Source organism: Manacus candei, unplaced genomic scaffold (assembly GCF_025592945.1).
Source record: "Manacus candei isolate 608988 ecotype Guabito, Panama unplaced genomic scaffold, ASM2559294v1 h1tg000043l, whole genome shotgun sequence".
NCBI classification, from domain to species: domain Eukaryota; kingdom Metazoa; phylum Chordata; class Aves; order Passeriformes; family Pipridae; genus Manacus; species Manacus candei.
This window is the reverse complement of record NW_026138091.1, coordinates 17212997-17240112: the sequence shown is the minus strand read 5'-3', so window position 1 is coordinate 17240112 and position 27116 is coordinate 17212997. Positions and strand designations below refer to the sequence as shown.

At 36.7% G+C, this 27116-nt stretch overlaps 2 long non-coding RNA genes across 2 annotated transcripts in view; one reads left to right on the top strand and one right to left on the bottom strand.

Moving 5' to 3' along the window:
• The window catches only part of LOC127474598 (uncharacterized), a 702069-nt gene that overhangs the window by 433114 nt on the left and 241839 nt on the right, over positions 1–27116 (top strand). The window lies entirely within an intron of this gene.
• The window catches only part of LOC127474597 (uncharacterized), a 29459-nt gene continuing 19087 nt past the window's right edge, over positions 16745–27116 (bottom strand). Inside the window, exons 2-3 of the long non-coding RNA XR_007905912.1 lie at positions 22281–22327; positions 16745–19862 (exon numbers count right to left, since the gene is read on the bottom strand). This is a non-coding gene — a long non-coding RNA (uncharacterized LOC127474597). The remainder of the gene's footprint in view (positions 19863–22280; positions 22328–27116) is intronic.

Below are 27116 nucleotides of genomic sequence, written 5' to 3'. Positions count from 1 at the left end.
TACTGTGAGGGCAGACAGCTGGGAGTTACTTGTGTGGCTTTCAGTTGTATCTGGGCCACATCAAGAAGAAAACTGGATTTTTAGTCAATTTTTTCCCATTTTTTTAATCACTTGCACCTTGTTGATATAAGCATCTTTCTCTTTGATTCACTGAGCGCTGGCGAATCCTGCTCATAAGTGCTAAGTCACTGAGTGGCACATCTTCAGAAAAGGACACTTAATTACAAGCTTCTGTTTAAATTTTTTTCAATAATTTGTGGACTTGAAAACCAATGAAGCTTTATGACTTAGCATGCTGTAATTATTTTTACTCAGATGATGAATTTGATCAAACAGGGACATAGCACAAAAACATTTACAAAGAGTCTGTAAAAGAGCTATGTATAGATTGTTCTACTCCTTTTACACTCTACCTTTCCTTCCAACCATACCAAACAGTGTGAACTTTAATCAATTATCCCCTCTGTTCTGACTTTGTGATACATCCATATTTGATAGATCCTGGCTTTCCAGCACACCAGATGATTACACTGATATGGAGGATATGAATACAGGAAAAAGGAAAATAGTTGCTCTGGTGGAAAGAATGGAGAGACATCATTGCAAAAACTAATGTTTGAACATCTTAATGTCAAATTCAATCCACAGCTCTGAGGTAAGTCTCTGGAGTCTCAAAAAAATACACAGGGGCGATGAGATTCCTGAGTAAAAAAGGCTGTGCCAGCTGCTCCAGAATGTAATGAGCCACATAAACTGCCCGAGTGTTCATAGAGCCCTGGTTCAGTCCCATTTATTTTGCACATATATGTATTTACACATATTATAGGTATCATCCTTCAGGATCATCTTTCTGATGGCTTTAACCATACCATTCCCCTAGCAATGCATCAGCTAGTCTCATGAATGAGTCTTTTACTCATTAATGTCTCTCTTGTGGCCTTTTTTCTACCCTCTTTCTTGCAGAAGTTTGTAACCCAGTAGCTCTGTTCAAACAGTTCCAGCTTCCTGGCATTACCCCATATGCTTTAGCAGACTGTCTCTCCTCCTTCTTGTTCTTATCCATTGAAATCCCCCTTATCTCTGTTTTTCTGCCCCATGGTTTTCTGCCAAGCTCAGAACTCCTGCCCATGTTTTATCTCTATTTCTGGAGCTACAGTTCTAACAGCCTTGCTAAGTCCATTTCTTTCTTTCCGTATATTCTGGATTCGTACTTTTAATATCCCATTATCCTCCCTTCTGCAGCAGGATCCTTTATTCTGAACATGAAGGATAGTCACAAATGTACCTGACTTCCCAGTCGCTGGCAGTGGCTGGGGTTGGTCAAAATTTTTATGCTGTAACTCTGCAAAAGAAAGACCATGACATTGATGATATTGTTTTATGGTTGGGTCAGGCTCCACCCAGGAGGATAGAATCATTAAAGGTTGCACACAATTACCATCAGTGATTCCTGCACTGGCAATTTTTCACAAGATACAGCAAAGCAGATTTTCATGACAAGTAAAAAAAGCACTCCTCTGACACATGGCAGCCCTCCTCCATTTCTAAGCCTTATGCCAAACAAAGAATATTAGTCCTGTTAAGGACTAAGGTCTTCAGAAGTTTTTAACATGCACTACTTTTTGAAATTACTGAAATTACTGAACTGCTCTGGTTAAGCTTAAAAATAAAAAATAAAGCAAAAATAAGTTTGATGTGAGGTAGGCATCAAAAAGAAATCAGTGTAAAACATACAAGTTTTATAAAGTTAAAATGTTACTGACAATGAGGCAGTCTAATAGGAATTCTACAGAAGTTATAAAAATATATTGCCTGACCAGCTCCAGATTTTACTCAGAAACAAACAAAAAAGCCCAAATCATTTGCTAAGGACTTTGGGACATTTTTAATAGCAGATGGGGAACAGGGGAGAAATGACAACTGAGAGCAGGTAAAGGAGGAAACCCCCTTTTCTTTCATAAGAAAAGCAAAATACTTCTGATTCATATTGCAAGTTCATATTCTTAGTGGTTAGTTCAGGAGAAGCTGTTGATAGAGTCAAGAGGGATTAACGGCAGGAGAAAGCCTGAAAGTGTATTCTTTGCCAGCCAATATAAGTGAAAATATTTGGAGAACAGGTGGGCATGATAAAAAAGGTTACTATGAAGCTTCATTTTCTCTTGGCTTTGACAGAAAACAGCTACCTCACTACTTCACAATTATCTGTGTAGTCAAGGTAAGATGAGATTGAGAAGAGTTTATGACTTAGTTTTTCAGCAGCAGTAGTCAAAGTAAAAGGCAAGTAAAGGGCAAGAATTGAGCTCAGCATTTTCATTTTCCACATGGGACATTATATATTACATTTGCATTTTATATGTTGCATGCAATTTTCTGAGCATTTCCCTTCTGACATTCATGCCATATGAGATGGTCGAGTATTTGTTCACTTGCGTTACTGTTATCCCTTTTAAATTATGGTAAATTCTTGCTGACAGGAAGATACAGACCTTAACATAAAGCAAGCAGAGCCAAAAGAGAGAGGATGAGAGGAAGGAATAGGAGAAAGAAAAGCAGAAGGAATAGAGGGAGAGATGAATAGAGGAAGGTAGAGAGGAAAGGAGATGATATTTTTAACAAGATTTTATTCCTTGTTTGTCACGGGTGACAGCGGGTCTGTCAGCACCTTGGCACATACTGACGAAGCAATAGATGTTGACCAGATCAAAGTATACCCCTGAGATGGACTGAAAGAGAGGACTGAAAATGGAGGCCCTGATCCTGACAACATACTGATGCATCCTGAAGAAGCTGTCCTGTGGGAACAGAGAACACTGTCTCATGAGAACAGGAGCACTGTCTCATGAGAACAAGGACCTGTTTTGAACAAGAGTGGTTGGGAAGAACATCAACATGAGAGAAAAATAAGAGTAGGTGCTCGGGACTGTTGTGGGAAAGAACTGGGCTGTTTTGAGAAAGAGCAAAGTTGTGGTGAGAAAGTAGAGTTTAGAAAATGCACCTATTAGCTGTAAGAATTCTGGTGTGAAAGTTTGAACTGTCCTATCCGTGTGCATTACGTGTGTTCAAAAACTGTACTTAAGGGGCTGCGCAGCAGCCCCGGGTGGCTGTCCCTGCTTTTTCCTTGGAATAAACTTTGCTGGAACCTTTTTCGTGTCGCTTTGGCCGTTCCGACATTATCAGTGACACTTGTTTGTTTCCTAACTTTTTATGTAATGATAAGCTGCTTTAGAACTCTCAATCTTAGTTTATTATCATTAAATGGCAGATAACATTACTTAACTTTCTTCAGCGCTTTGAAAAACAGAAATAAGGAGAAGCTTGTGTAGGAAAAAGAAAGTAATTTTAAAAATATATTTCTGCCAAAAAAGCTTCTTTAAATCATTTCACTTCGAAAAAGCTGTTTCCTCTTACTTAATAAAAAGTGGAAGGTTGTTATGAGAGAAGTCAGAAGCATCTGTCTAGGTCATGTATTATACCTTAGTTTTCTTTGCTTCAACTATAGGCTCCCAAAAACTCTGTTGTTTTTCTGACTCCATATTACTATGGAACTGTTCCTATCCAGACCACTATGGGAACTTTCAGATTTCTGTGTACAGAGTAGGAATGTTGATAAGGTAATAAATTCTAATATATTTTTGGTAATGCTACTGGGTGGTACTGGAAAAAATTGAGGGAGACAGTTTACTAAACCAAAAGTATCTCCAGGTTCTTATAAGTCCACAAACTGGAGAGGGTTTATGGGTCACAGAGACCAAAGGGAAGAGGAATGATGGTGTATGGCAGTGGCTCAGTTTAGTGGGAAGTGTCCTTGCTCCAGCTAGAGGAAATGAGTTTCCACTCACTCTGCTCAGGTGCAGGAGATTGTCAGAGAAATTCACAAGATGAACAGATCTTTTAATGACTCTCGTCATGTGGATTTTATTAGCAATAAAACCATTACAGTTTCACAATTTGCTTCACTGCATTTTCAGAAGTATTTGACAGGTACATGTCTGGCTGATGTTCTTGGGAATCCATTGAATTTCTGTATTTGCTTGTACATTGACAAAGATAAAATCATCCTTTAAATTTCAAGACAAGCACTTAACTTCTGTTTTCATACTGTTTAAGATAAGTTTACTTAATCTTCAAAAAACAGAGAAACACGTTCTGTGCAGGATAGATAAAATCTTAGCTAGACTTTTAAACATGAACAAACAAAATCTCCCTGAGATTTTATTGTTAGGGTAACAAACATATGTTAAAAATGTTTTCCATTTTAAAAATTTTACAGAATCACAGAATCAACTAGGTTGGAAAAGACCTCTGAGGTCATCAAGTCCAACCTTTGACCTAACACCACCTTGTCTACTAGACCATGGCACTAAGTGCCACATCCAGTCTCTTCTTAAATACCTCCAGAGATGGTGAATCCACTACCTCACTGGGCAGGCCATTCCAATGCCAAATCACTCTCTGTAAAAGGCTTCTTTCCAATGTCCAACCTAAACCTTCCCTGGTGCAGCTTAAGATTGTACCCTCTTGTCCTACTACTGGTTGCCTGGGAGAAGAGGTCGACACCCACTTGGCTACAACCTCCTTTCAGGGAGTTGTAGAGAGTGATGAGGTCTCCCCTGAGCCTCCTCTACTCCAGGCTGAACAGCCGCAGCTCCCTCAGCCTCTCCTCATAGGACTTGTGCTTGAGTCCCTTCACCAGCTTCGTTGCCCTTCTTTCGACACTCTGCAGCGCCTCAATATCCTTCCTGAACTGAGGGGCCCAGAACTGGACACAGGACTCCAGGTGTGGCCTCACCAGCACTGAGGACAGGGGAAGAATCACTTCCCTGGTCCTGTTGACCACACTGTTTCTGATCCAGGCCAGGATACCATTGGCCTTCTTGGTCACCTGGGCACACTGCTGGCTCATGTTCAGCTTCCTGTCAATCCAAATTCCCAGGTCCCTTTCTGCCTGGCTGCTCTCCAGACACTCTGTTCCCAGCCTGTAGTGCTGTTGGAAAACAACTCATGGGTACAGATAAGGCAGTTTATTTAAACCAAAAGCAAAGTGAAAGCTTGTGTGTGCAAAAGCGAAGCAAAAGGTAACACAGTTTATTCTCTGCTTCCCATCAGCATTGATGGTTGGCCACTCTCAAGCAGCAGGGCTTCAACACATGTGATGATTCCTCAGCAGACAGCCATTGGAGACAATGAATGCCTACCTTCCTGCTCCCTGCCTTAGCTCTTATATCTGAGCTGACATCATATGGTATGGAATATCCCTTTGTCAGTTTGGGTCAGCTGGCCTACTTGTGCCCCCTTCCCAGGATCTTGCCCTCAACTGAGGAAGGAATGTTATAGTGCTGATGCTGTGCTCAACAGTAGCCGAAACACTGGTATGTTATCATCATCCTTCTGGCTACCAATGCAAAGCATAGTGCTGTGAGGGCTGCTACAGGGAAATGGACTCCATCCTAACTCTGACCCAATACAGACATCTATATACTTATATAAGAAAAGCATGGTCACATTATTCAGAGAAAGGTGATGTATTCTTAAAATGGTTTATTCCAAACTTATTCAGATGAAACATGGAAACTAGTTTAGATAGTCCTCAAGGATCTTCACTTGTCACTTCCCAATGTGATTTGTGGTTTTACTATTTTATCTTTTTTTTTCCACTCCAATAAGTGCTAAGTTTAGCAATAAGGGAGGAAAAAGGATATCTGACTTTTAAGGGGGTTTGAGGGATTGTGTAACAGCAAGCTGAAAGCCAGGGCTTAGTGCATATACTGTGCTATGGAAAGTACTTGCTTGTGTTTTGCTAATCCTAAAAATTCCCCAAGGTTCTCTGACTGCCTGTGTCTACAGTGAAGTGCATTAGGGAGTGCACTCATTCCCTTTTTAGTTCTCAGAAACCACAATTCACTGAGAATTTTTTTCCATGGTGCTTTAAGAGATTGTATCAATACCATTTACTATACCAGAACATATGTTAAGAGTGATTCTACCCTCTGCATTAAGAGGTGGCAAACCTAAGGGAAAAGGACACACACTGAAACTTGCAGAAATTTCCCACTACTCAGCAAACCTTCGCCAACTTGACTTATGAAAAAGCAGACTGACCATCTAAATCATCACAAGAGTTCCCTTAATTTCTAACTCAGCAACCACAGAACGACTATTAAATACACCTCTGGGAAACTTAAGGTTTATTGATGCATGCTTGATGTGAATTTTAAGTCCAGCTTGTGATACATGTCCAGAATGCTGATTGACTTATACACTCTGAAAAAAAATCTTCAAGACCAAAGTTTAATTCTTAGGTGAAGACTGTTATGAAAGACAGAGATTTTCTTTTTGTCATGATCAGCTAAATCAACAGTAACATCTTGTCCATCAGGGACCTGAAACCTACTCTCAGTAAAATGCATGGTTGCAGTTTCCCACAGCCTTCCTCTGATGACTGTAGGCAAAAAAAGGAAGAAAGAGTTTGGAAAGAATGGGAAGTGTCTTTTTCCTGTAGTGCAGACTTGAACCCAAAAGTGACGTATCATGCTAGCTAAATATTTAGATAAACATAGATGTGCTATAGAATTTAAATGTTTTATTTGAGTTTCAGGCCAATATAGTGCTTTGAGAATTAGACATTATTTTAACTGTACTGATTCCTAAGAGAAATACAGTCCTGACTCTCTGTTAAAAAGAACACTTCTTAAGTGCTTTCCTATATTTAGAGGAGGATAAATTTATGGTTTGTGTGTCGCATGACATCCCAGCCTCAAGTGCTGAGCTATGTATACCACTGACAAGACTATTCTCCAGGTCAAAAGTATACTTATACATTAACAATGTAAAACAAAGGTAACTGTTGTGCAAGACAAATGTTGTTCCCTCTTTAATATGCGTTATACAGTGGCAATGGCAATAAAAAGGGACTGAAAAAGAGCAGATGGCAAAACTATTATTTGGAAGAATGTTAACAAGTGTCTCTGCTTCCCTGGTTTTTGTAACACTTGTAAACATGGAGGAGCCTATGCTCATTCCAAAACATTCAGGTCTGGGAAGGCTAGAGTCTTGTAACCTCCAGTGAGGAAGCATTAGAAGCAAATTTAATAAGAAAAACACACTTGCATGCCAAAAACTATGGCAATGCTGAGCCACATATTTTTGGTTTAATGTGGGATGTATTACATCAGCCACAGATATATTCTCAGTATATCGTAGTTTTCACTGTGTTCAGACAAAATACAACCGGACTCACAGAGGAACATATAAACATCATGAAGTTCATAGTACAGAGCTCTAGCTTTTTTTAACAGAGTTTTGCTAACCTCTTGCCTAACCTCGCCTGTATTTAGTTGACTCGCTAAAAAAGTATAAGGGAAAAAGAAACAAGTAATAGACATCAGACTTGTTTAGCAGCAGAACGGAGTACACAGACTTATCACCATATTCTTTATTCCTGAAATTTCAATTTGATGAAGTGCCTCACAAGTTGGCATAGGTGATATATGAACATTATCATTCTTCAAGTCATACTAAAATTGGAGCAGTTGTGATTGGTGTGTTGACTCTTTTGTGTCAATTGAGAAAATAAGAGTGGAGTTGAAACAGATGACACTGGCTGAGTGTTGCTGTGGGCACATTTGACAATAAGCATGTTATAATGGTTCAAGTTCTTGAATGCTGTCAGTAGCATTTATAATGCTGTCAGTAGCATTTATAGTTACAGGAGTTTGCTGATCTGTTGGAGTAGCAAACAGAAACATTTCTAGATTTCCTCACTAGAGCAGTAAAAATAAAAACCATAAGCATATGAGTAGTTTTTTACTCGTGTTCCAATGACACCAGGGCCAATTTTTGAGAAGAAAATGAGTGAAAAATAGCATATTTAGTGAAAAGTGAAAGCTGTCATAATGCAAGAGCTTCAGCACATTGAGATAACGGTGCATGCTGTGAGGGAAAAAAAAAAACAAACGAGGTGGTATTTTACAGTATGTGGCAGTGTTTTCCCATGTAAACTGTCTGAATGCAAGAACTGAACAAATTCTGCAAGTCTGGCAAAAGGCAGTATAAGAGAGTTCTGACATACAATATAATTTCATGGTTGCTCCTGGCTATTGGCACTTCTTGCACAGTTACGATGTCCAGAAATCAAACAATGACATTCTTTCAGGGTTGAGATACCAAGGCCTCACTATAGCTAACAGTTCTAAATTAATTTTCTAGGGAATAAATAAATAAAAAATAAAATTTTTGAGACTGAGGAGGCAGGAATTAGAAATACCAAAGGCCAGGAGTTCACAAAGTGTAAGAGGTGTTCATTGCACTCAGGTCAAAACAGATGCTGAAAAAACTGTTTAACAAAGATGTTGTGCATACTACATCTTCAAAAATGTCGACATGTTATGATATTTGGGTTACATATTTGGAAAAAGGGAATTTCCCGAAGAATTAGAGATTTTTTTTCTGTCTGATTTTGGCCAGCATTCCAGGATGTAACTATGTGCTAAAACACTTTTTATTTTGTAGATAACACTTCCCCTCTGATGACAGGTTTTTTTGAGTGAGTTGCTATGGATTAAATACTTACCGATTCCCTTTAAGACTCCAAGAACAGCAACTCTGCTCAGCCAATGGCAAAATGATAGAGAATATGGAGATATCAGAAGGTGTGTTCCTGTTGTTTTTTTCTGATAGGTTCTTTCGTTTACTGCTTAACTGCAATTGGAAGAATACTTGCTGTCAGCTCTGTGTATTTCCTTGTTTTGTTGGATTACTTTCATTGGCTTGCACAGTACAGAGGCTTTCCATGGTGTTTGTGAAAAAAATGTGTTTATTATTTTCTACAAAGTGCAAACAACCTCAGAAGAAATAGTGGCAGCCTAACTACTGTTAAACTGCACCAAATTATCTCCCAAATATGACATAATTCAGAGTTACACATCATAAGGGGTTGCTTTAAATACAAGTTTATGAAAAAGGTCAATTTCATGCTTAAGTCTTTCATTAACTCAATTTTCCTGCTTTTCTAACTCAATAATAACTTAATGAAAACAAATTTTAAAATTTTTTTGGAGTATGCAAGTGGATCATTTACAATGATTATTTTCAGGTTGGGTGGCAGACTTGGCAAAACTAATTACTTCTGCAGTTCCCAACAACATTCATGAAACCAGTTCATAAGTGACCAGGAGTTAGGGTGTGGGATCAGAGAGAAACAAGGAATGAGCAGAGCATTGGCTTTCATTTAGGTTCTTGGCTTGAACATTAAGATTAGTGGGACAAACACCACCATTTGTGCTGACACAGGCAGTGCTAAATAAGAACCAGAAAGCAGTGTTACCCCAGAGCCTTTTGCAGTGCATGTCAACATTAGCATTATTGGCCCATCATTCTTACAAGCAGTGTCACATTTTCTCATACCCAACAGACTTAGCAAGCAGCTATAGCTTCCATAATAGTTGCTGCTACGGAGCAAGAGATAAAATTGGGCTTCAGAGACACTGTACCTCTCAGATCACATTTATCTGTGTATTTTACAGGACAGAATCCAGTTCAACAGGTACATTTGCAGTCATCCAGATGTGTTTCTGGAAGCTATAGATTCTACTGAGCCTTTGAAAGTAGGGCTTATTATTTCATTGATGCTGTCTGCAGCTCTGGGTGCTGAAGGAGTGAAGGGAAACTGGTATGGACCTAGCAATGGCATTTACAATAAGGTAGATACATGATAGGACTGCAGCTGAAGGCAGAGACTGTTTAAAAGCTTGATGGATGAAAGTGAGTGAAATCTGGAGAGCTGACACTGAGATGTGACACCAGGAGCCAAAAGACATCAGAAAAACTGAAACATTCAGTCAGGAATAGCTAAAAGTTGTGGACAAGAAATGTTAATAACCTCTGAGAATGGTCTGCCAGGGAATTCAGCAGATATTTCAGGATAAAAAGAGAAGTTGAGGGAACAGAAGCCATTGGGAATTTAAATATAGGCAGTACACTTGGGAGGGTGTGGAGCAATGTGAGTAATTAAAATGTTGAATTTATATCTATAAAATAATTTAACATAAAATACTAATGAGGTCATAATTCTGAGTCCTTAACCTCTGCTTGCCTAGAATTCAGTTGTCATTTACAGAAATCTTTCCACTGCATTTTTTAAAGCAACAAATGCATTCTTTAAAAGGAAATTTTATATGTGGCAAGAACACTATCTTCAGTTTTCAGTTGAATGTGATTCTAGTGATATATATGTAGGCACTGTGGCAATAAAGATTCAGGGAAGCCTATTGACCATAGAGGTCATTCATTACCAAATACTCAGTCTGACATATATACATCTGTCGTACAATTATTGCAAATGACACACTGGGCCAGTTGTGACTTTTTTTTTCACCTCAGTCATTACTCTTATTATAAAGCAGTATTATTAGCGTGTCTCCATTTTGTCTTTCTACCAGATCATTGTCTCTTACTTACTTTATTAATGTATGAGCTTTTCATATAAAAACAACACCCACAGAGATAAAAAGGTGATTGTCAGCTGTTGTACGGTTACTTGGCAAAAAGGATCTATGTAAACGCAATAATTATTTAAATTGGGGGTAATGTTGTTACTTAATGTTTGTGAACATTACCTCCATTAGTACAATATTTGTAAAAGAGAATAATGTTTTTTCAGTAAGGTGCATCTGCTGACAGGGAGACAGATCACCCTTCTGTATTGCATCAGATCATAGACTGTCATGTGTCTTTATTAATACAGTAAGTAGATCAACACTGTACAGCTGTACAGCTCTTTTTTTTCTATAAAATAAAGCCAAAATTACTTAAATTAATATGTTTTTTGAGATTTACTGCAAATTTATTTTTTATTATGATAATGATATTTATGAAGTTAATTATATTAGTTCCCAGACATGCTACCTGAAACCAGAGCTCTAATGTGTCAGACACTGCAAAAATAAGAAACATAGAAAAAAAGTTAAAGGCTGTTTGCAGAAGGAGGCTGTATAAAACTTCACATTTTCAACTGGAACTTTGAGCAGGATTGTAGATTTCTCGTACTTCACATTCCTGGTAACATCAAGTGGTCTCAGCAACATGTCCTATGAATATCTATGCCTTGCAGACTTTCATTAAAAGTTAAAAAATGGGTCAGGGTTATAAAAACTATCTTATACTTTAGCATAACCCAGAGACCCCAGAGTGGGTAAAGGGTAAGTACACCTGGAATACTGAATGACTCTCAAGAATTCTCATAAAATAGCATTTTATCACCATGTTAAATTCTGTATGCTTATTCTTGAACAAGAAGATTAGGATAGGATAAAGAATCTCACTTTTGCTGTTTCTTACCTTGTGAGTGCCTGTTTTGGCTTTTGTTTTTATGTCTTCTGCGTGTGTTTTGAAGGAATTTTCCAGATTGTCAAAGCAAAGTGCAAAAATAGGTATTTCAATAAATATCATCGTATTAACACCAAAATGCTCAGAATCTATATGTGGACCTTCCTTGTTTGAGTTTATGAAGTAACTGAAACTCGGAACAGGTTGGCATGCAGTAGGGAATAGAGTAAGCACACTAGAAAACCATTTCAAGTTATCCTATATATATGTGTGTGTGTGTGTGTGTGTGTGTGTGTCTTCAATAGAGGTTTGCCTAGAACAAATAATATCAGACTCATCTAATTCCTTCTTTCTATTCCAGACTCATACAGATGAGAAACTGAAGGCTTTTGACAGCATTCAATGATATCCTAGTAAACAGACGAAGCAAACATTTTCTAGAAGAAACTGTTTAAGGTTTCAATGAAACTGGTCAGAAAACTACATTTGGATAGAAGGTGACAATTTTACATTGTCAAAGTGAAAAAGTTCAAAGACAAAGGGATTCAGTTGCAAAGAGGAAGGATAAGAGACAGCTGGCTAAAACTAAGACACAAGCACATGTGCTATTGGTGTCATGTTCTTATGAGTAATATCATACAGAGCCATATAAACAAAAACATGGCTTCTAAAATACATAAAAATCACTAAGCTTTTATCTGGAGTACCATGGGTATGGTACTTCAAGAAAGATTGGACCTCTTTGAGTTTAGAGAAAAAGAGCAACTGTGGTAAAGGTCTCAAAACCATGACTTACAAAGATTAACCCATTCTGTTTGATTCCTGGAGTCCTTGTCATGTCCTACCATGTTCCTGTTTTTTCTTCATTTTCCTTACTGGGATTCCAGTTCCCTTCATTATTGATCTTCATGAAATTTTCATCACCTCTGCCTTTGTCTTTTTTCCTCCAGGCTGCCCATTCAAAATAGTTTTTTCCTGTTCTCTCTTTTAGTTCTTGTCTCACCTATATTTGATTGTTATAGTCACACACATAGATTATTCCTGGGTACCTGTAACTAAGTAGTTACTGAAAACAGAAGGGAGAGAGTGAGATAGTCAACATAAGGTACTGAGACTCAGTCAAAGTAAAATTTCAGGGTATGTGAAATCTCTGATGGTTTTATTAGTTAATAAACCACTATAAAGCATCTACCATGTAATTGGTAACACAATTTGTAAAGTTCTTATGAGAACAAAAAATATCCACTTCTCACTGCCACATTCCCAGTCCCTGCTCACATGGCATATATTTCTTACAGAAAAAGGCCGATCACATTTCTACATGTCAAATAAAAATAAGTAAATTAAATCGAGCCTGAAGCAGACACCTGGCATAAAAAAATCTTGACTCAAACAATTTAAGTTTAGTAACTTTGTAAATAATGGAAATCAAAGCCATATAATGGAAAGTGTTGAACAATCTTAGTAAAAATCACTTGATATCACAAGCTCTACCTATAATAATTTTTCCTTAATGTAACTGTATCATATCCTTCAACTCTCCAGATAGAGGCTCATTTCACAGATATCTTTGTCATTCTGAATAAAGTTCAATGAAAAGAATTTTGTGAGAACAATGGATGTTTATAAACAGAAGCTCAGGGAATAACCATGGTAAGAGCATTCTTTTTTAATCTCTCTGATATTATAAAAATATTATTTTTGTGCTGAAGCCACAAAAGATAATTCTTTTTTCCCTAAAGTTTAAAAGTCTATTATTTTTAAATGATGACCCACTGCTTCACTCCTAAGAAAAAAAAATTAACAATGAAGTGCCATTCTGACACATAGGAAAAAGAATTATTAGAGATATTGTACAAAGATTACACATTAATGTAGTGAAGAAAATAACCTGTCTTCTCTTGTGCATAAAATCTGTGCAGGAACAATTAAAATTGTGTGACTCTTTTACTTCACTTCTGGTGTTACACAATAATCGGTAGGAGCGGAAAACTGTGGAGTGGTTTGTTATCCTCTGTGTGTGGATTCAGGGGGAGCTTTGAGCTTTGTGTTCTTCTGAGCAACAAGAATAAGACTGATGTTTCTGGTAAAATTTCTGTCTTGTTGTAATTGTAGTATTTGCCTTCTTATTTGCTTCTCTGACAAAAAAGTTTTGTCTTGTTTGCAGTCCTATTCATGTCTTGCTCAGATGATTTTCACCTTTATAACCTGCATTTTATATAGTCCTAAATTCAAACTGTAAAATGTATTTTCAGCAATTTCTGTTAAAATATCATAATCAGATAATTCCCATAAATCCATTGCAACTTTTACCAAGGTCAGAGTTTAGTTTCTTGCCGTCACCTTCAATAAACTGTGTAATACTCCCTTACCTACATGTGGACTGTCATTCCTTCCTCCTTTGCTGTTGCTTTACAGGCTCATGTAAATATACCATCTTGCATCTGCAAGAAATAATTGTGTCTCATGGAAGGCACACAATTCTGAGTTACACACGAGTATAAGGAGTTTTTTACCTTTTCTGGCCCAAGGATGTCCGTATCTGTCTCCAACAAGTATGGGGAGAGGTCAAAACCCCAGAATTTTCCCAGAGATGATGTTCTCAGCTTCAGATAAAAGTCGAATAGGGTCAGAATAGCATTCTCAGAAGTTTCTGGTCCTATTTCAAAAGTGATCCATGGAGATACTCTATTGTCTGAAATACCAAGTTAGGGCTGAGAATGATTTATTAAAATTGTCCATGCCCTCTAAGAAGAAAGTAGTAAATTTCCTTAAGACTAATTGGAAGGTTTAAAAAGGTGGTATTGATGTGGTGGTGCCTGTTCTGGTGAGAATGTTTCTATTTAAAAAAGGCTGCAGAAATTACTCTGAAAAATATTGTTTATCTGCCTAGATATGATTTTTAAAATTTGTTCTTAAGAGTTGTATCTTGGAGAGATAAGACAGAGAATGATCATTTATTTATTGATGAATAAGGAAGCTTTGGACTCAGATGTCTCACCTTTGAAAACTCTTTGACTTCTTTTATTTGATTTATAAACTTTGCTCGTGTAAAAGGAGCAAAATGATCTCATTGACCAAAATATTTTCCTAAATTTCCTTTCCAGGAGGATGGCTTGATCAAAAAACATGAAAAAACTGGAATTATTTCCTTTAACTGAGTATTGAAATTGTGTAAGTGGATTACTTGTTGTCAGGATATTTAACAAAGGACTTTCTTCCTCAGTTTAGATTTTTTTTTTATGAGCATATGATTTTTCACTTTTAAATTGCATTAATTTCATTATTGTGGTGATTTCTAGAGGTTTACTTATTATAAGTTTACTGCATTGACAATGGTTTATACTCAAGATGCTCATCACCTTTCAACAGCAGAGCTCATAAGGTCCTGGAAAAGACAGTCTGGATAAAACAGAGTAAGAACAGAACTTGACCACCCAGGAAAATAATGTTAAATCCCATCAACTTCCACTAATAACTAGTAAGTATTGTCAATATCTCCCTTGTTACTCAAGTGTCAAGCAACTAACGCAGGCCAGTTGGACTCATAAGTTATCTAAAAGTCTGTCCTTTACACTTTCACCCATAGTAGAACCCTTTGTATTACTTGTTCACTTACGATCCTTTTCCCCTCCCCTATGGATCATTTATGAGGACTGCAAATAAAAGAACTGACATAAATGCACAGTGGACAGCAGCCTTTGAATATTTGATGCAGGTAACCTTCTAGAGTATTGAAATGGGTACTAGAAATTTAAAACTCTAAGTGAGGTTCAGAGAACAGCATGATGGTCAAGATTCTTATATGTTCTCCCATTGTAAACATTTTCAACCAACCTAAAAAGTATATGTTGTTGTTGAACTCACAGACCTTTGTATGACTGTTTATTTGTAAAATATTCTCCTTAATGGGCAGTAAGACATTAGCTGATACAAGCAGCTATTATTCTTGGACTGAAGTTCAGAACCACTGTTGTCAACAACAGGGGGAAGCAGTGTTGTTTTTTTAACATTGCAGTTCTGCAAATAAAAACCATAGGATTAATATCTCAATATAAAACAAGAGTGGTAGGGATACAAAGAAGCACTCACAAAATGGAAGTAAAGAGAAATAAAATAACTTTACAAAACCATACAAGAACTGAGATCTCCACATTAAGTAATTCCCAAATAATTCTTCACTTCTGCAGGGCAAGGAAGGGGAAGAAAGCTGGATTTGGTTAATTGCCTACTAACATTTACCTTTTCAAAATGAAAATATTAAGACTGGGGAACATGGCTAACTGATTATTTTTCTTGTGACACATATGGTATGAAGACTATCAAAGGGACAAAATTCTGGCTAATCACTATATGACATTTTGGAAAGTTCCACAACTACTGTATATTATTTCTATCTAAAAATATATAAATAGCAAAATTTCAAATCAGCAATAATTTTAAAGAAAATTTACATAGCTATGAAGTATTTATTCAATGCTTGGAGTATCTGCTTTATTCTGTGGAAATTATTGTTTCATAGGTTTTTGCTTGATTATTTGTTTATCTTAAGAAATTTTTCCTTGGTGCATTGTCCTTTCAGTTCAAATTGAACTCATGACACAAGGTTACTCAATCTTTCTGACAGAAAGATTTGTGTCTGTATAGAAAATGCCACAACATGTATCCAGTCTGAAAGTTCTTGCTGATAGTAAAGAAGGTAAATTAATCACACTTCTGTAGTGCTGAAATTTTGGAACTTTTCTTAAAGTGATCTTATTGCAAATAACCATCGGCCTCCTCTTCTCAAAATGCAAATTGACATTTTTTGGTAGTTAAATGGTAATAGATCCATATTGAAATCTGTAGCTTATACTGTTTGCTAGTTTTATGCCTAGCACTGTAAAAATATATAATAATCAAAAACCAAGAGCAAGAACTTATTTAACCACTTATAATAAAATAGTTAAATATCTGAAAAGGTATATTTCACGTGATTATGAGTATTTTTCATAAACATACAACCATACTTAGTTCACCACCATTATTGTACCCCATAGCATCAAAATGACTAACTGTTGATAGTAATCTCTTTTTGAAAAAACTCACATTTATATCTGACTGTTGCATGGGTTGGATTTATAAATGTAGTTGCTTCAGATGCAGCGAGTTTGGCCTTAACCAGGCCATTTCTGTCAAATGTTCAGATTACCAATGGCTGTGCAAATGTACTCACATTCAATAGCACATGTTTGAAAACTGCTCTCCTAAGACCATAAAGATGACCAAGTCTGGTAAAGTCACCATCTTGAAACCAGAAGGCTTTTAGCAGGATCTCTAAAACTTAGATTTATATCCTCGAGGTAACAAACTTTAAACTGCTTTGCAGAAGTTTCTTATGTTCATGAGAAACCAGAGCTATAAGTAGAAATAACATGGTAATTTTTATTTTTTCAATATTTCCAACAGCATCACCAGCTTTCATAAAAGAAATACAATTACATTCTCATCCCATCAAAGCATTAGGAAGCATAGCCTATAGTTTAATTATTAAAATGTTTTTATTTTCAAAAATCAGCAAGCTATAATCCTCATTCTTTAGTGTCTTTTTAAAATATATCATACATTAGAGAAAAATAGATAATACAATACAGATGGAGGAATTCTAGGCAATCAGACACCAATCTGAATAAGGAAAACTGTATTTACAATACAGTTATACAATGCATATGATAATTTTATAGTACTAAATAAGGAGGTGGAAATCAAATTCACAAAAAATGCTGTGTGGGAACCACAGCAGGTGTGTAGAACATGAGCTTCACATAGTGCTTTCTGGAGGGAATTCATCTTAAGTAGTGTTTAAGACATTTAAAATGTCTTCAATTTCTGCAGTGTTGTGGGTTAACCCTGGCTGGTAGCTCAGGACTACCCAGCCACCTGCTCACTCCCCACAGTGGGCTGGGGGAGAGAATTATGAGGGTAGAAGTGAGAAAACTTGTGGGTTGAGATAAAGATAGTTTAATCAGTAAACCAATGCAAAGTAAGGAATTAATTCACTAATTCCTGTTGGCAGGCAGATGTTTAGATATTTCCAGGAAAGCAGGGCTTCATCCTGAATAGCGGTTACTTGGGAAGACAAATTCCATCTCTCCTGACACCTTCCTCCTTCACCCTTATTCTCTGCAGATGTTATTGCAAAGCAAGAGATCATATAATATGGAATATCCGTCTGGTCAGTTGCAGTCAGCTGTCCCTGCTGTATCCCCTCCCAAATTCTTGTGCACCCCCAGACTACAGAGTGGTGAGACAGTATGAGAAGCAGAAAAAAAGTGCCTTGATGATGTGCAAGTACTGCTTAGCAACAGCTAAAACATCAGTGTGTTATCAATACTGTTTTGGCTTTACAAATCATAGCCCCGTAGAAGTTACTATGAAGACTTACTACTCTTTCCCAGACAAAACCAGTACATTTAGTAGAATAGAGTACGAGACTAGAGACCACTAGCCTAATAGTTTACATAAAATGCTCCCTTACAGCGTGCTTGTGGTAAAAAAACTCAGCTTCATGCTGCTGTTACCAAGTGCAGTTTCTTTTTTATAATTAGTGTTGTCACATAGCTTTTTCCTGCACTTTTTGTACATACAGGAGCTTCTACAGGCTTGTGCCTTGTGCTTTAGGTACTTTCTGTGCATTTTGAATAATTATGCAAAGTTTTGTAACTACACAAATCATAACTTCCCTTATCTTAAAACTGTTCTCGTGCTAAAAACTGTGTGAAAAAATAAGATACTATTTGCAGGGCCTTTAGATTATGTATTCTTGTCTGCTTTTTAACTACCAACATTCAAATTTACAGGTACTACTACAACTTCTGCCAAGCATTATATTATAGAATCATAGAATCATTTGGGTGAGAAGGGACCTTAAAGATCACCTAGCTCTAACCCTCCTGCCCTGAGCAGGAACACCTTCCCACCTTTCCACCACTACAGTCTATATTTTTTTTTCTGTTACCCTTTACATGCAAATTCCAGTCTGCCATCCTACATACTTACAAGATATATCAGGATCTTTCTCTAAACTGTTTGTTACTTTTATGTTATCAACATTACTTTCTCCTGTATTTTAAATGCTGTCTTATCTTGTGTCATTTTCTAGAATCTTAGCTATTACATATATCATTTTGCTTTGAAATTTCAGCATGTGCTAATACTGTATAATTTACACTAATAGGGCCACATTTTAAAATGTGAACTCTGGTAGCTGCAAAATCTGCAACTTTATATGCAGAAAATCTACATAAGCAGTTCACTGGCACCCCTCTGAAAATGCATGTGCAATGTCTTGGGTGATTATTTGCAGATAAATCTGCATAAGCTGGATGTAAATATTAAACATGGAACTCAATCTTGAAAAAGAATCTTGCTCACTGATGAGAAAAAAACTTTCAATTTGGAACAGTTTATGAGAATTCCTTCCCCGTGTCAAACCAAGCAGCTTCAGTGGCTTAGGATCATAACATGGAAAACACATCAGCTTCAAAGGACTCTGACAGAGTCTGAATTAGCACATTAGGAAAATCAATACCACCCACCTACATCATGTGCCAGATAATACAGCAGAGCTGGGAAGAGAGAGAAAAGACTCATCTGATGTGACAAAATTATAAACTTCTCTGTTGGGCTGACCTTGGCTGACTGCCAGATGCCCACACAAGTGCTCTCTCACTCCCCTTCATCAGCAGGCCAGTGGCTGAAAATTAGATGGAAAAGCATGTGGTTTGAGATATGGACAGGGAGGTTCCTCACCAATCACTATCAGAGGCAGACCAGATTTGACTAGCAGAATATTAATTTAGTTTATTCCTAATTAAAAAGAAAATATTAAAGTAGGATAGAGAGAAACAAAGACTGAAACCACTTTCCCCTTATCCTACTCTTTCTTCCCAAGCTCAACTTCACTCCTTTGTTCCAAAATCTTCTACCTCCTCCCCACTCTACTAGCAGTACAGGGAAGATGGGAAATAGGAGTTGTGGTCATTCAAAATATTTTGTCTGTGCCACTTCTTCCTCCTCAGCTCTTTTGCTGTTCCAGCATGGACTCCCTCTCGCTGGATACAGTCCTTCACGAACTGCTCCATTGTGTGTTCATCCCATGGGCTGCAGTTCTTCATTAACTGCACTAGCGTAGGTCCCTATGCCAGAGTTCCTATCAGAAAACCTTCTCCATGAGGTCTCCTCTCCACAGACTGCAGCTCTTGCCAAGAGCCCGCTCCTACATGGTCTCTTCACAATCTGCAGCTTCCATCAGGACAGGTCCACATGCTCTGGTGTGGGATCCTCCACAGGCTACAGGTGAATGTCTACTCTGGTGCCTGGAGTACCTTATCCTCTTCCTCTTCACTGACTTGGGTGTCTGCAGGTATTTCTCTTGTATTTTTCTCACACCTCTCTCTCACAGCTGCTGCACAGTGTTTTTCATATCCTTTCTCATGTATGTTTTCCCTACAAGGCTCTGCCACTATTGCTGATGGACTTGGCTTTGGCCAGCAGCAGGTCTAGAATAGATATTTCCTCAGAGTTTAATTAGAAAAGAATAAATGTAAGCAATGAAGGTCATTGTTGAAAAGGCATGTTCTTATTGATAACAATATAATTTGTAGCTGCTTTCTAACTAAAGTATGCTTAAATGGCTAATTAGAACATCCAAATAAGCTCTTTTAGAGTAAAAAGCCTTTCCTTCCCGTGACACATTTCTCAGGGATGTCTTTAATGCTGACTGTTCTTCGGGGAATTCATGTTTAAACAGATAGATAATTAAAAATCTGTCTAAATATTCCTGATTTTTGTTATGCTTAGCTTTTGATTAGCTTTAATCCTTATCTTTGTTTTATGTCTGTGTTTAATACCCTGCAGAACTTTCCTGAAATGCATTTCTACAAAATTGTACCTGGGCAAATACTGCAACATAGTGAGTACAAGTATTTCACTGAATTTAGAAGAACTTTTTCTTCAACCATATTATGCTTTCAAAATAAATATTTAAATAACTGTGTTTTCAGTCTTATACCTTTTTCCCCCAAATAGCTTTTTATATGAGTAAATGTACTCTTATACAAGGATAAACTTGTACTTTTCTTAGTTTTATCACTGATTCTTCCATACCATTTGGTATTCTATTTCCCTCCATTTTAGTAGGCATCAGGTCTAATAACAACAAAACACACACGACAAATTACAACAAGACATGCAATACAGTTCAAAACATACTATAAGTTGTAATATACTTCTTCAAACTATTTATAGTTTATATAAACAAAACTTACTTAGACCACTTATGTAATAAAACAACATAATTGTGGAAGCAGAATGGGTTTTATATAAAAAAGGTTATGTTTATTAGAAAACTTATTTGTAATGAGTAAATAAACTTTCTCTACCACAGTACTTGGTATGTAACTCTTTAAATCTAAAGAACTGAGAAAATGCATCTAGACCTGTATTTATTTAAATAATTTGGTTTTTTCTAATTTTTGCTTTTTTCCCTATCTTCAGTTATTTACTGCACTGATTGTTTTGCTGGGTGGGGGTATTCAGACTTCAGTTTTAGTCATCCAAATTCCTTCCAGCGTGACTAAGGAAGGGGCTCACTGAACAGCCAGTGGTGCCCTTATGAACAGATGGCAGAAACTGATGCTGTTTGCATCAGATCACCCATTAAACTCTGGTGAGACTGCAGGGGCTAATTCTGCATCCATCCCTGTAGACTATTACATCTCAATGCACTGATTTAACTATGCATGAGAAAACTGAAAGCAATTGTGGGAAAAGGTTACTTCCCCTTCACCCTTTGATCATTTGAGCTTCAGATATGTTAAAAGACTGTATCATCCACTGGTAGAAGTGAAGAATTCAGTCTGATCTGAGAACTTAAGAAGGAGAGCTGTACCTATCACTCTATTAAAGGATCAAATAAATATATCATCATGCAGAGTCAAAAAACGTTATTGTTGAACAGTATATTTGGGGATAGTTGAGCTCCTTTACCCCTTTTCAAGTAGAGAAGATAGGCTATGGCATTACATGGAAAGAGAAAACTCTGTTGTAGAGCCCACTGCCAAGGCCTGTGATCAGAAAATGAAATCATTGTTTGTTCACTTTCTCCAGACTTTTTTTGTTTAATTATTATTTATGCATGCCTCTGCACTTTGAGTTACATGTTTTCTCTCAGTGATTATTTATTTCTACCATACAGCATGTGTAAAATCCTGCTGCCAGAGAATGGGTCCACAATAAGTTAATCATGTATATTATACTGCAGTTACACTATGACCCTGTCTACTTTTCCACCTTGTCAAAAGCGATTTAAAATTTCACCTTACACTTACCAGTAGTTGGGCTCGATTTCCTTGTGAAAGTTTTATTCATATCTGGTCATTCTCTGAAATAAGTAGCTACGTGTTTGTTTAATGTATCCTTGGCATATGGATTAGCTCCCAAACTGACAAACTCTTTAGCACTCATGGCCTGGATTTAAGAATTCATTGCCAGAAATATATCAAAACATTTTCTCCTTCTTATCACGAGGAGAAAATGCTGATCACTCAAGACACATTTATATTGGCTTTAGCTGCATATTCTTGGTATATTTTGAAATAAGATGTTTTATCAAACAGTATATTGTCTAATTTAGTTTTGACAGCATCTATAATGAAAAATTATGGCAGATACTTTAAAAGGAACAGACTGTATTGCAGAGAACTTTCACACAATATGTTGTGTACTATGGCATGTGTGCCACTGAATTCTGAACAAACTATAAGCATGTGACTGAAATAGAAAAGATTTATAAAAATTTCTTTAGAGAAGCAAGTGTGACTGAAGAGAGTGAAGAACATTTTACCACATTGAACAGAGACTGTGATTTGCATACAGGTTAAAATGGGTGTTGGTACTCATAAGAACAGAGGATGTACCTGATTCTGTAGCCATTTCTCACTGAAATCTTCTGCAGGAAGCAAGGCTGTGAAATAGATTTAAGATATTTATTACAGAAATTAGTTTCTGGCATTAGCCTTCAAGGATATATTGAAGAAACTGCTTTCCATAGGCTTATTGAGGTCAAATGAGAATGGCTTCCAGAGGAAAGCTTTATGGCAGTACTATGTGCTTACGGAACTGCTTCTTACTGGATAAATCAGACTGCATTAACAAAAGTAGAGCTTCTTTCTGCAAGTAAAGTAACTACCTCTCTAAGTATTTCAAGGTGTATGTAACCTGTAGGTCACCCAGTCTGATAATGTCTGCACCAAGAAAGTTATTGGGCCACATTGCCACTTGATCTGGACCTGTGTGCTTGGTTTTGTTTGCATACCGAAGAAGAAATGGGAGCAGAAATCACAGAGAGGAAGATAATGAGAATAGTGAATGCTCATATCCTGTCATGTTGAGGAACTGGGACACAAATGAGAAGACTTCAGGTCAAAGGCCATCTCAGCATAAATCTCTTTTCTGAAACTGGCAGAACTCTGGAGAACCATATAATTAAGAGGTGGCTTCAAATACCTTCTTCAGACACCTGTGTTATTCAACAAACTGGTTTGTTGCTGAATGTGAGGAGTCCTTATGCCTCAAAACATCCATAAGTTTCCATGGTAGTGCAGTTTAGCTGCCTCAAATATTACACAATCTTTTAATAGGGTGTTCCTTGAATTCTCATGCCTTTGGTACATGCTCACAAAGTCTCAATCCGTGTAAAAGACTACAAAGAATAAAATTTTTAGACTGATGTTCATACCCCCATTAGTTGATGGTTATTTTATTATACCAGCATGTGGAAGACCCCAGTTCAAAGCTTTATATTATTTGATATCTGACAACCACCAGTCCAATCTGCAACATGCCGGTAGCTCAGATTATGGCACACATTATCTCACCATGATGTCATTTGTTGCTCTGGTGTGAGTGTCTTTGCGTTTTCATTTCTGAAGAGTCTTTAATGTGTAGAAATCCTATTTATTTCTATTAGCAAGACAGTGTTTCCAGATTCTCAGGGGTAGGATATTTAGGGGATTATATCGCATCTAATTTAAGTCTCCATTTCAAAAAAAGTAGTATTTATTTGCACGAAATGGATCAGTTTCAACACAAAGTCTCTACACATGGCCTTTTGGAAAGATTAATACAGTTAACATATTTTGAAAGGGGATGTGAATCTTCATGTTTCTTCTTAACATCTCCTCATGAGTTTATAAGTTTCCTTGACCATTTTGACCACCTCACTGAATGCCTGTCTTGGATACATTTCTGTTGCTGTGCCTTACAGCTCAGGAAGGTTTCAGTATTGCAAATTCTTCTGCATATCTAGGCTAAGTCCAGTCAAAGTTCACAACTCTCAACACTTACAAACCACACTGACAACACTACACCTTTAAATTCACTTTAAAGGTATCACTATCTGTTCCTGAAATGTTTCTACTTTAACACTATGATGTGCAAGTCATTACTCTTAGATATAACTAAGTGCACATAACTTTCTCATTTGCTGGGAAAACTGTCATCAAATAATTATTCACCAGTAAGTTTTTACTGTCTTTATGTATGTATTGTCATCACTCATCAATAGTCAAACTGAATTTAGTCCACAAGAAATTGAAGTAAGCCTCGGTGACAGGAAAACTTAGGTTCCAATTTTTGAAGTTGCAATGCTTATCTATAAGGTTTTTTACTTTATTTTTCATAATTCTTCTTTGCATCCTATTCCCCTTCACATACGCTTTCTACCACCTAAACTGTAAACAACTCAGACGTTGTTTAGAAGTATAACTTTACCATAACATATGAGCAAGATTATATAAAACTGACATCATCAACAGAAGGATTTATTTACCTTTATTTACAGATTACAGGACCATCCATCTAGACTTGCAGTTCTTTTTAGAGCTAAGCTTTATAATTACAGAATTCAAATTAAACTACTGAATTCCATTACCACACTCATAATGTCAAAAGCACACAAATTCTGAAATCCAAGTACCCTATACAACTAAAAAAATTCTTCTCCATTTTCATTTACTATCTCCATAAATGCTCATGAAAACAATAGATGAGCTAACATATCTAGTCCCTCTCCCTCATCAAGGTACACTGCAAAAGCATTTATCTTTCAAATTGAATCAATGCACTATTAAAGCTCTTATTGATATAAAGTGAATGCATAGGAGGCAAGCAGCCTCAGTTTCATAACTGAGCAGAAAAAACACAAAGAAGTTGAATGTATCTTTTGAGAAAAAAACCCAAAAGATTCTTGTGGAAAATACGAGCTGCTGATTCCGTGTCTCATTTGAGTCTTATTTGTGATGCCTACATTTACTCTCAGAATATGGTTGGAATCAACAAACAAGTAACAGGAATGTGTTGTTCTCTAGCATTTTTTAGCTATTCTGATAAAAACTGACACTCAAAAAGATGACAGAGATGTTTTCAGCATTTCAAAATGTACAGGAAGTATGGGAGGTGGTGTCACTGAATCTGTGGAAGTGAGGTGCTGATCTGTTAAATATTTACTTGTCCTGATAACATTACAAAAAGGGTTTCAGTATAGCATTTACAGAGAACAGTTCTGTTATTCCCTGCTTCTACCTTTGCAAATGATCAAAGTACATATAAGGGTATTAGTCTCTTCACAAACTTTTACTGGTGGAAGCTTTACACTTTTTTTGGTCTTAAAGATAATACCATTAACATTATTCAATCTAAGAGTGCACTCGTTCTTTAGAGTTTCATCTAATGTGCTTTGCTTTGTTAGGTAATAGTAGAAGTGAGGTAGCAGATGTCCATGCTTTTCCCCCAGCATGAATGATGTTTGGATAGAAATGGTCAACAACCCATTTTAGGTCAGGAGAAGAACAATCTCGAGTGCTACATGTGCGGAAGTACTTTAATCTTGTGAAACATGACCCTACTAAGTCTATCTTGCTTGTCTTTGATCTTTTAACGCAGTTCACTTGTTCTATTACCTCCTTTTAAATATAGCAGTCCCATCTTCCAATGTTTAAACTATATGTTGTTCACAGCCAGCTGTACTTCTTTCATGCACTCACACTGGCCCTCAAGCTATTTGAAAATCTGTCCTGAAATAAGCGTTCAGAGTCAAAACTACAAATGCAGTCTGGGGTCTGCATTTTGACCAGATAGGCTTTTCCATTTCCAGCAGAAAACAATTTTTAACTGCACACTCCAATTCCAACTTGATAATATACTTACATAGTGGGATAAGAAAACCTGGAAATTTGCATTTGAGCACATATTTGCTAATTCGTTGCTACAACAGATTCCTTTTCTGGTCCAGCGAACTTCAAGTAACTTTTTAGAACTGAAACAGGGATGAACCACCTCTGGAAAATACTGGTCTTGCCAGACAACATCACTTCTGCAGAGCTGCCTTTGGGAATTTCACTGGGAAGAGTGGCTTACCCATACAAAGAAGAAAAAAGCTAAAGAGATTTCACAGAGACATTTATCAATATGCAGCCTTTATCTTAGTGTTTTAAAGTGTTTAAAAGATCTGAGGTCTTCTTAGGTACAATATATGTTAAAATATAGGACTGAGAAAACTGAGATATAGTTATAAGGAACTGAATGGCAAAAGAAGAGACCAATTTTTTTCCCCTGGTTTTACACAGTGTTTTGCGGGCCCAGGGTACTATTGTCATATTAGCACTCAGCAGCAAGAGATGATTCAGAGTAGAGCTGTCCTACTGTGGCTTCCAAAAGATATTGACAAAAGGACTTGCATAAAATAAAATCTGAATGAATGAATCTGAGTGACGCATTTATGTAATTTCAAAAAGTTAAATTAACTTAGGTTTTAACATGAAATATTATTTTCTGTTTGGACCAATACATGGTGAAACAATTAACAAAATGCTGAAAGTGTAATATTTTCATACTAGCTTGACTGTCTAAATGCTGGAAACTTTGCTAAAAGAAGATTTTTTTTTTCCTGTCAGTCTTATACCAGTCCTACAAAATCAAAGCAGGAAACCTAGAAGTTTTGGAATTTTTTTTAATATTTAGCTTAATACAAAAATTATAACCAAGCTCTTCATCGTTTGGAAGCAAATTCACCAGAAAGTGATGAAAGGAGAACACATTTTTGCCTTATCTGGAAATTTTCTCCAATTTAACCTTCTGCAATTTTCAACTTTTTCCCATCCTTTACTGTATGTATAGATACATTCACTTTCATCGGAACCTTCATTTCTAATATAAAACTCTTCTTTTAACTGAACTGCTAGAATTCTTAATATTTCAGTATCTTTATTGCCCACCAAGTATCCTATCTGCTGCATGCAACAGTTACCATCCCTTAGTTTAGCAATTCTGAAGAATATTTTTCCCATGAACAGATATAAAAGCTTATGTTGCCTCGCAGAAAATAGAAAGAAGCAAGTCCATTTTTATTAGTAAAGCGTCATCATCTGTACTATCTTCTTATAAAACAACTCTTTTCTACATGGGAATTTTGCACCTTATTTTCAAATAGTGTTTTCCTCAGCAGATGTTGAGTGTGAGACAATGACAAACTTATTTTATTATAATCAATGAATAGGGAGTGAGAGTGTACACGCATTACTAATTTTTAGATTGCCAGTCTGCAGTAATGCTACAGCTGGGGACTACAGGTAGGTCTAGTTATCCTAGTAAGACAAAACCCAGGTGTTCCCTTTGCATCTCTTTCGTCTTTCTTCTCAGCTAGAGTATTAAAAGACTTGTGTTCAGACTGCAATTTTCAGCAAATCCTTTGCACA